Raw genomic sequence first — 13,195 nt, 5'->3', positions numbered from 1 at the left:
ATACAGCACAGGCTAAACCCACATCATCACTTAAAAAAAGGACAGGCGACCATTGCACTCTGATGGAGCATTTAGCAATGCAATCCATAGCCTGGCTTTTGCCTGAACCCCCATCACTCCTCCTCTTGCATATAAGACAATATTTCAGATCTGCATATGAAAACAACACGCCTACCTTTGTTGCACATAGCTGCCTGCCTGTCTCTAGTTACCCCACTGGCTGTAGCTGCGTCCCTTCCGACATGGAATAACACCAACTGTAACGATAAACTGAAAATTAACAGTATAAACCTGCATCATTTTGGACTCTGGTATTTGCTGAATCCGGGTGACCTGACAATCGATGGTGGTGCCGCTGGTGATTCTGGCCTTCTTGGAATCTGTTGGGCCTATGTGTTAGCTCACACATCACTTGGGTATCCATGGTAACTACCACAACATGGTCATCTGCAGTTTACATCTAGCCCGTGGCATTGAATGGCATTTTAAAAGTGCTAAGGGTCCTGGTGCAATAATCCTCCCATGAGGATCAGCCTCAACGGCTTTGTAGATTGCACTCATGTCAGCAACTCCATATACATTTTTTTTTCTTCATGCTTCTTTCTTCATCCTTTTTTCTTTCTGTCATTCAGACTTTCATTCATTCGATCTCTCTCACTCACTTGCTTTAACTCATTTGTTCTCACTCACTCACTCACTCACTCAATCACTCACTCACTCATTCACTCTCACTCACTCTCACTCTCTCACTCACTCGCTCACTAAGTCAGTCTCTCTCTCTCTCTCTCTTTTTCTTTTTATATATATTTTTTTCCGTCTTCTTCTTCTTCTTCTTCTTCTTCTTCTTCAGACCCTGTCATAGCACTAATGCCTTTCCAATACCACCAGCAGATGGAGACACTCCATTGCAACATTGGTTGTGAGCAGCAGTTTCTAAAAACAAATGCCTCATGGCGGATTTCCCATCCATCAATGGATGGTAAATTTTGTTTTTATCATTCACTGACCACAGAAACCAATGCATGGTCAAGCAACAGCAATGACACACCCTTGTGTATAGGCATGAGACCCTCATGTCATTTAACAGGATTCAGCACCACCCACAAGACAGCTACCTGTCATGTCATGTCAAACCTGCACAGGTGTGCTAGATTATTATTATTTAGTTTTATTTTATTTTTTTACACCAATCAGTGTGCAAACATGGTCATTAAAACGCTAAATGAATAGACGTTCATAAACCAGTCAGTGCAACTCATCATTTTGGTCTCCAATTCTCAAACTCAAATTCTCACCCACGGAGGATTAAATGAGAATCTTTCTTGTTTAACACTGGAATGGGGTGGTGCACTGTTCACTACCCGAAGATACTGCCACATCGGGTCAATGCATAGGGCGACAGAAGCAAGCTTCCAAATCAGCTCCCTTTCTCAAAAATCCATTTAATTTATGGTCCCCAGATAGGGAACGTATGTATCAGTATGTGCTCACAAGTCACCCAAGTGCAAGTATTCACACAAAAAAAAACGTGCCTCAGGATGCGATCTGTCGCAAGATCCTTTCTTTTTTTACACTTGATCTAAGCCAAAAGGCCTAGAGGGGATAACCGGGAAAGGGGTGGACCCAACCATGTCCCCTTCATGAGCACTCACATTACTCATAGGAATGGAAGGAAGGCTGGCAGCCAACCAGCCTCCCATACACTTTCTGGGTGGGTGGCAGTCAGCCACCCATACATACATACAGCACAGGCTAAACCCACATCATCACTTAAAAAAAGGACAGGCGACCATTGCACTCTGATGGAGCATTTAGCAATGCAATCCATAGCCTGGCTTTTGCCTGAACCCCCATCACTCCTCCTCTTGCATATAAGACAATATTTCAGATCTGCATATGAAAACAACACGCCTACCTTTGTTGCACATAGCTGCCTGCCTGTCTCTAGTTACCCCACTGGCTGTAGCTGCGTCCCTTCCGACATGGAATAACACCAACTGTAACGATAAACTGAAAATTAACAGTATAAACCTGCATCATTTTGGACTCTGGTATTTGCTGAATCCGGGTGACCTGACAATCGATGGTGGTGCCGCTGGTGATTCTGGCCTTCTTGGAATCTGTTGGGCCTATGTGTTAGCTCACACATCACTTGGGTATCCATGGTAACTACCACAACATGGTCATCTGCAGTTTACATCTAGCCCGTGGCATTGAATGGCATTTTAAAAGTGCTAAGGGTCCTGGTGCAATAATCCTCCCATGAGGATCAGCCTCAACGGCTTTGTAGATTGCACTCATGTCAGCAACTCCATATACATTTTTTTTTCTTCATGCTTCTTTCTTCATCCTTTTTTCTTTCTGTCATTCAGACTTTCATTCATTCGATCTCTCTCACTCACTTGCTTTAACTCATTTGTTCTCACTCACTCACTCACTCACTCAATCACTCACTCACTCATTCACTCTCACTCACTCTCACTCTCTCACTCACTCGCTCACTAAGTCAGTCTCTCTCTCTCTCTCTTTTTCTTTTTATATATATTTTTTTCCGTCTTCTTCTTCTTCTTCTTCTTCTTCTTCTTCTTCTTCTTCTTCTTCAGACCCTGTCATAGCACTAATGCCTTTCCAATACCACCAGCAGATGGAGACACTCCATTGCAACATTGGTTGTGAGCAGCAGTTTCTAAAAAAAAATGCCTCATGGCGGATTTCCCATCCATCAATGGATGGTAAATTTTGTTTTTATCATTCACTGACCACAGAAACCAATGCATGGTCAAGCAACAGCAATGACACACCCTTGTGTATAGGCATGAGACCCTCATGTCATTTAACAGGATTCAGCACCACCCACAAGACAGCTACCTGTCATGTCATGTCAAACCTGCACAGGTGTGCTAGATTATTATTATTTAGTTTTATTTTATTTTTTTACACCAATCAGTGTGCAAACATGGTCATTAAAACGCTAAATGAATAGACGTTCATAAACCAGTCAGTGCAACTCATCATTTTGGTCTCCAATTCTCAAACTCAAATTCTCACCCACGGAGGATTAAATGAGAATCTTTCTTGTTTAACACTGGAATGGGGTGGTGCACTGTTCACTACCCGAAGATACTGCCACATCGGGTCAATGCATAGGGCGACAGAAGCAAGCTTCCAAATCAGCTCCCTTTCTCAAAAATCCATTTAATTTATGGTCCCCAGATAGGGAACGTATGTATCAGTATGTGCTCACAAGTCACCCAAGTGCAAGTATTCACATAAAAAAAAACGTGCCTCAGGATGCGATCTGTCGCAAGATCCTTTCTTTTTTTTACACTTGATCTAAGCCAAAAGGCCTAGAGGGGATAACCGGGAAAGGGGTGGACCCAACCATGTCCCCTTCATGAGCACTCACATTACTCATAGGAATGGAAGGAAGGCTGGCAGCCAACCAGCCTCCCATACACTTTCTGGGTGGGTGGCAGTCAGCCACCCATACATACATACAGCACAGGCTAAACCCACATCATCACTTAAAAAAAGGACAGGCGACCATTGCACTCTGATGGAGCATTTAGCAATGCAATCCATAGCCTGGCTTTTGCCTGAACCCCCATCACTCCTCCTCTTGCATATAAGACAATATTTCAGATCTGCATATGAAAACAACACGCCTACCTTTGTTGCACATAGCTGCCTGCCTGTCTCTAGTTACCCCACTGGCTGTAGCTGCGTCCCTTCCGACATGGAATAACACCAACTGTAACGATAAACTGAAAATTAACAGTATAAACCTGCATCATTTTGGACTCTGGTATTTGCTGAATCCGGGTGACCTGACAATCGATGGTGGTGCCGCTGGTGATTCTGGCCTTCTTGGAATCTGTTGGGCCTATGTGTTAGCTCACACATCACTTGGGTATCCATGGTAACTACCACAACATGGTCATCTGCAGTTTACATCTAGCCCGTGGCATTGAATGGCATTTTAAAAGTGCTAAGGGTCCTGGTGCAATAATCCTCCCATGAGGATCAGCCTCAACGGCTTTGTAGATTGCACTCATGTCAGCAACTCCATATACATTTTTTTTTCTTCATGCTTCTTTCTTCATCCTTTTTTCTTTCTGTCATTCAGACTTTCATTCATTCGATCTCTCTCACTCACTTGCTTTAACTCATTTGTTCTCACTCACTCACTCACTCACTCACTCAATCACTCACTCACTCATTCACTCTCACTCACTCTCACTCTCTCACTCACTCGCTCACTAAGTCAGTCTCTCTCTCTCTCTCTCTTTTTCTTTTTATATATATTTTTTTCCGTCTTCTTCTTCTTCTTCTTCTTCTTCTTCTTCTTCAGACCCTGTCATAGCACTAATGCCTTTCCAATACCACCAGCAGATGGAGACACTCCATTGCAACATTGGTTGTGAGCAGCAGTTTCTAAAAACAAATGCCTCATGGCGGATTTCCCATCCATCAATGGATGGTAAATTTTGTTTTTATCATTCACTGACCACAGAAACCAATGCATGGTCAAGCAACAGCAATGACACACCCTTGTGTATAGGCATGAGACCCTCATGTCATTTAACAGGATTCAGCACCACCCACAAGACAGCTACCTGTCATGTCATGTCAAACCTGCACAGGTGTGCTAGATTATTATTATTTAGTTTTATTTTATTTTTTTACACCAATCAGTGTGCAAACATGGTCATTAAAACGCTAAATGAATAGACGTTCATAAACCAGTCAGTGCAACTCATCATTTTGGTCTCCAATTCTCAAACTCAAATTCTCACCCACGGAGGATTAAATGAGAATCTTTCTTGTTTAACACTGGAATGGGGTGGTGCACTGTTCACTACCCGAAGATACTGCCACATCGGGTCAATGCATAGGGCGACAGAAGCAAGCTTCCAAATCAGCTCCCTTTCTCAAAAATCCATTTAATTTATGGTCCCCAGATAGGGAACGTATGTATCAGTATGTGCTCACAAGTCACCCAAGTGCAAGTATTCACACAAAAAAAAACGTGCCTCAGGATGCGATCTGTCGCAAGATCCTTTCTTTTTTTACACTTGATCTAAGCCAAAAGGCCTAGAGGGGATAACCGGGAAAGGGGTGGACCCAACCATGTCCCCTTCATGAGCACTCACATTACTCATAGGAATGGAAGGAAGGCTGGCAGCCAACCAGCCTCCCATACACTTTCTGGGTGGGTGGCAGTCAGCCACCCATACATACATACAGCACAGGCTAAACCCACATCATCACTTAAAAAAAGGACAGGCGACCATTGCACTCTGATGGAGCATTTAGCCATGCAATCCATAGCCTGGCTTTTGCCTGAACCCCCATCACTCCTCCTCTTGCATATAAGACAATATTTCAGATCTGCATATGAAAACAACACGCCTACCTTTGTTGCACATAGCTGCCTGCCTGTCTCTAGTTACCCCACTGGCTGTAGCTGCGTCCCTTCCGACATGGAATAACACCAACTGTAACGATAAACTGAAAATTAACAGTATAAACCTGCATCATTTTGGACTCTGGTATTTGCTGAATCCGGGTGACCTGACAATCGATGGTGGTGCCGCTGGTGATTCTGGCCTTCTTGGAATCTGTTGGGCCTATGTGTTAGCTCACACATCACTTGGGTATCCATGGTAACTACCACAACATGGTCATCTGCAGTTTACATCTAGCCCGTGGCATTGAATGGCATTTTAAAAGTGCTAAGGGTCCTGGTGCAATAATCCTCCCATGAGGATCAGCCTCAACGGCTTTGTAGATTGCACTCATGTCAGCAACTCCATATACATTTTTTTTTCTTCATGCTTCTTTCTTCATCCTTTTTTCTTTCTGTCATTCAGACTTTCATTCATTCGATCTCTCTCACTCACTTGCTTTAACTCATTTGTTCTCACTCACTCACTCACTCAATCACTCACTCACTCATTCACTCTCACTCACTCTCACTCTCTCACTCACTCGCTCACTAAGTCAGTCTCTCTCTCTCTCTCTCTTTTTCTTTTTATATATATTTTTTTCCGTCTTCTTCTTCTTCTTCTTCTTCTTCTTCTTCTTCAGACCCTGTCATAGCACTAATGCCTTTCCAATACCACCAGCAGATGGAGACACTCCATTGCAACATTGGTTGTGAGCAGCAGTTTCTAAAAACAAATGCCTCATGGCGGATTTCCCATCCATCAATGGATGGTAAATTTTGTTTTTATCATTCACTGACCACAGAAACCAATGCATGGTCAAGCAACAGCAATGACACACCCTTGTGTATAGGCATGAGACCCTCATGTCATTTAACAGGATTCAGCACCACCCACAAGACAGCTACCTGTCATGTCATGTCAAACCTGCACAGGTGTGCTAGATTATTATTATTTAGTTTTATTTTATTTTTTTACACCAATCAGTGTGCAAACATGGTCATTAAAACGCTAAATGAATAGACGTTCATAAACCAGTCAGTGCAACTCATCATTTTGGTCTCCAATTCTCAAACTCAAATTCTCACCCACGGAGGATTAAATGAGAATCTTTCTTGTTTAACACTGGAATGGGGTGGTGCACTGTTCACTACCCGAAGATACTGCCACATCGGGTCAATGCATAGGGCGACAGAAGCAAGCTTCCAAATCAGCTCCCTTTCTCAAAAATCCATTTAATTTATGGTCCCCAGATAGGGAACGTATGTATCAGTATGTGCTCACAAGTCACCCAAGTGCAAGTATTCACACAAAAAAAAACGTGCCTCAGGATGCGATCTGTCGCAAGATCCTTTCTTTTTTTACACTTGATCTAAGCCAAAAGGCCTAGAGGGGATAACCGGGAAAGGGGTGGACCCAACCATGTCCCCTTCATGAGCACTCACATTACTCATAGGAATGGAAGGAAGGCTGGCAGCCAACCAGCCTCCCATACACTTTCTGGGTGGGTGGCAGTCAGCCACCCATACATACATACAGCACAGGCTAAACCCACATCATCACTTAAAAAAAGGACAGGCGACCATTGCACTCTGATGGAGCATTTAGCAATGCAATCCATAGCCTGGCTTTTGCCTGAACCCCCATCACTCCTCCTCTTGCATATAAGACAATATTTCAGATCTGCATATGAAAACAACACGCCTACCTTTGTTGCACATAGCTGCCTACCTGTCTCTAGTTACCCCACTGGCTGTAGCTGCGTCCCTTCCGACATGGAATAACACCAACTGTAACGATAAACTGAAAATTAACAGTATAAACCTGCATCATTTTGGACTCTGGTATTTGCTGAATCCGGGTGACCTGACAATCGATGGTGGTGCCGCTGGTGATTCTGGCCTTCTTGGAATCTGTTGGGCCTATGTGTTAGCTCACACATCACTTGGGTATCCATGGTAACTACCACAACATGGTCATCTGCAGTTTACATCTAGCCCGTGGCATTGAATGGCATTTTAAAAGTGCTAAGGGTCCTGGTGCAATAATCCTCCCATGAGGATCAGCCTCAACGGCTTTGTAGATTGCACTCATGTCAGCAACTCCATATACATTTTTTTTTCTTCATGCTTCTTTCTTCATCCTTTTTTCTTTCTGTCATTCAGACTTTCATTCATTCGATCTCTCTCACTCACTTGCTTTAACTCATTTGTTCTCACTCACTCACTCACTCACTCACTCACTCAATCACTCACTCACTCATTCACTCTCACTCACTCTCACTCTCTCACTCACTCGCTCACTAAGTCAGTCTCTCTCTCTCTCTCTCTTTTTCTTTTTATATATATTTTTTTCCGTCTTCTTCTTCTTCTTCTTCTTCTTCTTCTTCAGACCCTGTCATAGCACTAATGCCTTTCCAATACCACCAGCAGATGGAGACACTCCATTGCAACATTGGTTGTGAGCAGCAGTTTCTAAAAACAAATGCCTCATGGCGGATTTCCCATCCATCAATGGATGGTAAATTTTGTTTTTATCATTCACTGACCACAGAAACCAATGCATGGTCAAGCAACAGCAATGACACACCCTTGTGTATAGGCATGAGACCCTCATGTCATTTAACAGGATTCAGCACCACCCACAAGACAGCTACCTGTCATGTCATGTCAAACCTGCACAGGTGTGCTAGATTATTATTATTTAGTTTTATTTTATTTTTTTACACCAATCAGTGTGCAAACATGGTCATTAAAACGCTAAATGAATAGACGTTCATAAACCAGTCAGTGCAACTCATCATTTTGGTCTCCAATTCTCAAACTCAAATTCTCACCCACGGAGGATTAAATGAGAATCTTTCTTGTTTAACACTGGAATGGGGTGGTGCACTGTTCACTACCCGAAGATACTGCCACATCGGGTCAATGCATAGGGCGACAGAAGCAAGCTTCCAAATCAGCTCCCTTTCTCAAAAATCCATTTAATTTATGGTCCCCAGATAGGGAACGTATGTATCAGTATGTGCTCACAAGTCACCCAAGTATTCACACAAAAAAAAACGTGCCTCAGGATGCGATCTGTCGCAAGATCCTTTCTTTTTTTACACTTGATCTAAGCCAAAAGGCCTAGAGGGGATAACCGGGAAAGGGGTGGACCCAACCATGTCCCCTTCATGAGCACTCACATTACTCATAGGAATGGAAGGAAGGCTGGCAGCCAACCAGCCTCCCATACACTTTCTGGGTGGGTGGCAGTCAGCCACCCATACATACATACAGCACAGGCTAAACCCACATCATCACTTAAAAAAAGGACAGGCGACCATTGCACTCTGATGGAGCATTTAGCAATGCAATCCATAGCCTGGCTTTTGCCTGAACCCCCATCACTCCTCCTCTTGCATATAAGACAATATTTCAGATCTGCATATGAAAACAACACGCCTACCTTTGTTGCACATAGCTGCCTGCCTGTCTCTAGTTACCCCACTGGCTGTAGCTGCGTCCCTTCCGACATGGAATAACACCAACTGTAACGATAAACTGAAAATTAACAGTATAAACCTGCATCATTTTGGACTCTGGTATTTGCTGAATCCGGGTGACCTGACAATCGATGGTGGTGCCGCTGGTGATTCTGGCCTTCTTGGAATCTGTTGGGCCTATGTGTTAGCTCACACATCACTTGGGTATCCATGGTAACTACCACAACATGGTCATCTGCAGTTTACATCTAGCCCGTGGCATTGAATGGCATTTTAAAAGTGCTAAGGGTCCTGGTGCAATAATCCTCCCATGAGGATCAGCCTCAACGGCTTTGTAGATTGCACTCATGTCAGCAACTCCATATACATTTTTTTTTCTTCATGCTTCTTTCTTCATCCTTTTTTCTTTCTGTCATTCAGACTTTCATTCATTCGATCTCTCTCACTCACTTGCTTTAACTCATTTGTTCTCACTCACTCACTCACTCACTCAATCACTCACTCACTCATTCACTCTCACTCACTCTCACTCTCTCACTCACTCGCTCACTAAGTCAGTCTCTCTCTCTCTCTCTCTTTTTCTTTTTATATATATTTTTTTCCGTCTTCTTCTTCTTCTTCTTCTTCTTCTTCAGACCCTGTCATAGCACTAATGCCTTTCCAATACCACCAGCAGATGGAGACACTCCATTGCAACATTGGTTGTGAGCAGCAGTTTCTAAAAACAAATGTCTCATGGCGGATTTCCCATCCATCAATGGATGGTAAATTTTGTTTTTATCATTCACTGACCACAGAAACCAATGCATGGTCAAGCAACAGCAATGACACACCCTTGTGTATAGGCATGAGACCCTCATGTCATTTAACAGGATTCAGCACCACCCACAAGACAGCTACCTGTCATGTCATGTCAAACCTGCACAGGTGTGCTAGATTATTATTATTTAGTTTTATTTTATTTTTTTACACCAATCAGTGTGCAAACATGGTCATTAAAACGCTAAATGAATAGACGTTCATAAACCAGTCAGTGCAACTCATCATTTTGGTCTCCAATTCTCAAACTCAAATTCTCACCCACGGAGGATTAAATGAGAATCTTTCTTGTTTAACACTGGAATGGGGTGGTGCACTGTTCACTACCCGAAGATACTGCCACATCGGGTCAATGCATAGGGCGCCAGAAGCAAGCTTCCAAATCAGCTCCCTTTCTCAAAAATCCATTTAATTTATGGTCCCCAGATAGGGAACGTATGTATCAGTATGTGCTCACAAGTCACCCAAGTGCAAGTATTCACACAAAAAAAAACGTGCCTCAGGATGCGATCTGTCGCAAGATCCTTTCTTTTTTTACACTTGATCTAAGCCAAAAGGCCTAGAGGGGATAACCGGGAAAGGGGTGGACCCAACCATGTCCCCTTCATGAGCACTCACATTACTCATAGGAATGGAAGGAAGGCTGGCAGCCAACCAGCCTCCCATACACTTTCTGGGTGGGTGGCAGTCAGCCACCCATACATACATACAGCACAGGCTAAACCCACATCATCACTTAAAAAAAGGACAGGCGACCATTGCACTCTGATGGAGCATTTAGCAATGCAATCCATAGCCTGGCTTTTGCCTGAACCCCCATCACTCCTCCTCTTGCATATAAGACAATATTTCAGATCTGCATATGAAAACAACACGCCTACCTTTGTTGCACATAGCTGCCTGCCTGTCTCTAGTTACCCCACTGGCTGTAGCTGCGTCCCTTCCGACATGGAATAACACCAACTGTAACGATAAACTGAAAATTAACAGTATAAACCTGCATCATTTTGGACTCTGGTATTTGCTGAATCCGGGTGACCTGACAATCGATGGTGGTGCCGCTGGTGATTCTGGCCTTCTTGGAATCTGTTGGGCCTATGTGTTAGCTCACACATCACTTGGGTATCCATGGTAACTACCACAACATGGTCATCTGCAGTTTACATCTAGCCCGTGGCATTGAATGGCATTTTAAAAGTGCTAAGGGTCCTGGTGCAATAATCCTCCCATGAGGATCAGCCTCAACGGCTTTGTAGATTGCACTCATGTCAGCAACTCCATATACATTTTTTTTTCTTCATGCTTCTTTCTTCATCCTTTTTTCTTTCTGTCATTCAGACTTTCATTCATTCGATCTCTCTCACTCACTTGCTTTAACTCATTTGTTCTCACTCACTCACTCACTCACTCAATCACTCACTCACTCATTCACTCTCACTCACTCTCACTCTCTCACTCACTCGCTCACTAAGTCAGTCTCTCTCTCTCTCTCTCTTTTTCTTTTTATATATATTTTTTTCCGTCTTCTTCTTCTTCTTCTTCTTCTTCTTCAGACCCTGTCATAGCACTAATGCCTTTCCAATACCACCAGCAGATGGAGACACTCCATTGCAACATTGGTTGTGAGCAGCAGTTTCTAAAAACAAATGCCTCATGGCGGATTTCCCATCCATCAATGGATGGTAAATTTTGTTTTTATCATTCACTGACCACAGAAACCAATGCATGGTCAAGCAACAGCAATGACACACCCTTGTGTATAGGCATGAGACCCTCATGTCATTTAACAGGATTCAGCACCACCCACAAGACAGCTACCTGTCATGTCATGTCAAACCTGCACAGGTGTGCTAGATTATTATTATTTAGTTTTATTTTATTTTTTTACACCAATCAGTGTGCAAACATGGTCATTAAAACGCTAAATGAATAGACGTTCATAAACCAGTCAGTGCAACTCATCATTTTGGTCTCCAATTCTCAAACTCAAATTCTCACCCACGGAGGATTAAATGAGAATCTTTCTTGTTTAACACTGGAATGGGGTGGTGCACTGTTCACTACCCGAAGATACTGCCACATCGGGTCAATGCATAGGGCGACAGAAGCAAGCTTCCAAATCAGCTCCCTTTCTCAAAAATCCATTTAATTTATGGTCCCCAGATAGGGAACGTATGTATCAGTATGTGCTCACAAGTCACCCAAGTGCAAGTATTCACACAAAAAAAAACGTGCCTCAGGATGCGATCTGTCGCAAGATCCTTTCTTTTTTTACACTTGATCTAAGCCAAAAGGCCTAGAGGGGATAACCGGGAAAGGGGTGGACCCAACCATGTCCCCTTCATGAGCACTCACATTACTCATAGGAATGGAAGGAAGGCTGGCAGCCAACCAGCCTCCCATACACTTTCTGGGTGGGTGGCAGTCAGCCACCCATACATACATACAGCACAGGCTAAACCCACATCATCACTTAAAAAAAGGACAGGCGACCATTGCACTCTGATGGAGCATTTAGCAATGCAATCCATAGCCTGGCTTTTGCCTGAACCCCCATCACTCCTCCTCTTGCATATAAGACAATATTTCAGATCTGCATATGAAAACAACACGCCTACCTTTGTTGCACATAGCTGCCTGCCTGTCTCTAGTTACCCCACTGGCTGTAGCTGCGTCCCTTCCGACATGGAATAACACCAACTGTAACGATAAACTGAAAATTAACAGTATAAACCTGCATCATTTTGGACTCTGGTATTTGCTGAATCCGGGTGACCTGACAATCGATGGTGGTGCCGCTGGTGATTCTGGCCTTCTTGGAATCTGTTGGGCCTATGTGTTAGCTCACACATCACTTGGGTATCCATGGTAACTACCACAACATGGTCATCTGCAGTTTACATCTAGCCCGTGGCATTGAATGGCATTTTAAAAGTGCTAAGGGTCCTGGTGCAATAATCCTCCCATGAGGATCAGCCTCAACGGCTTTGTAGATTGCACTCATGTCAGCAACTCCATATACATTTTTTTTTCTTCATGCTTCTTTCTTCATCCTTTTTTCTTTCTGTCATTCAGACTTTCATTCATTCGATCTCTCTCACTCACTTGCTTTAACTCATTTGTTCTCACTCACTCACTCACTCACTCAATCACTCACTCACTCATTCACTCTCACTCACTCTCACTCTCTCACTCACTCGCTCACTAAGTCAGTCTCTCTCTCTCTCTCTCTTTTTCTTTTTATATATATTTTTTTCCGTCTTCTTCTTCTTCTTCTTCTTCTTCTTCTTCTTCAGACCCTGTCATAGCACTAATGCCTTTCCAATACCACCAGCAGATGGAGACACTCCATTGCAACATTGGTTGTGAGCAGCAGTTTCTAAAAACAAATGCCTCATGGCGGATTTCCCATCCATCAATGGATGGTAAATTTTGTTTTTAT

General features: G+C 43.3%; 7 pseudogenes; all 7 read right to left on the bottom strand.

Moving 5' to 3' along the window:
• Window positions 1–1,340: 1,340 nt before the first annotated feature.
• On the bottom strand, window positions 1,341–1,604 carry LOC130328041 (U2 spliceosomal RNA; annotated as a pseudogene).
• A 1,489-nt stretch (window positions 1,605–3,093) lies between these two features.
• Window positions 3,094–3,358, bottom strand: LOC130328086 (U2 spliceosomal RNA; annotated as a pseudogene).
• A 1,483-nt stretch (window positions 3,359–4,841) lies between these two features.
• On the bottom strand, window positions 4,842–5,105 carry LOC130328039 (U2 spliceosomal RNA; annotated as a pseudogene).
• A 1,475-nt stretch (window positions 5,106–6,580) lies between these two features.
• On the bottom strand, window positions 6,581–6,844 carry LOC130328037 (U2 spliceosomal RNA; annotated as a pseudogene).
• Window positions 6,845–8,328: 1,484 nt separating this feature from the next.
• On the bottom strand, window positions 8,329–8,586 carry LOC130328115 (U2 spliceosomal RNA; annotated as a pseudogene).
• Window positions 8,587–10,059: 1,473 nt separating this feature from the next.
• Window positions 10,060–10,323, bottom strand: LOC130328090 (U2 spliceosomal RNA; annotated as a pseudogene).
• Window positions 10,324–11,796: 1,473 nt separating this feature from the next.
• On the bottom strand, window positions 11,797–12,060 carry LOC130328036 (U2 spliceosomal RNA; annotated as a pseudogene).
• Between the last annotated feature and the right edge of the window lie 1,135 nt (window positions 12,061–13,195).

Source organism: Hyla sarda, unplaced genomic scaffold (assembly GCF_029499605.1).
Source record: "Hyla sarda isolate aHylSar1 unplaced genomic scaffold, aHylSar1.hap1 scaffold_304, whole genome shotgun sequence".
NCBI lineage: Eukaryota > Metazoa > Chordata > Amphibia > Anura > Hylidae > Hyla > Hyla sarda.
The sequence above is the reverse complement of the archived record's forward strand: the minus strand, read 5'-3'. Positions and strand labels throughout refer to the sequence as shown.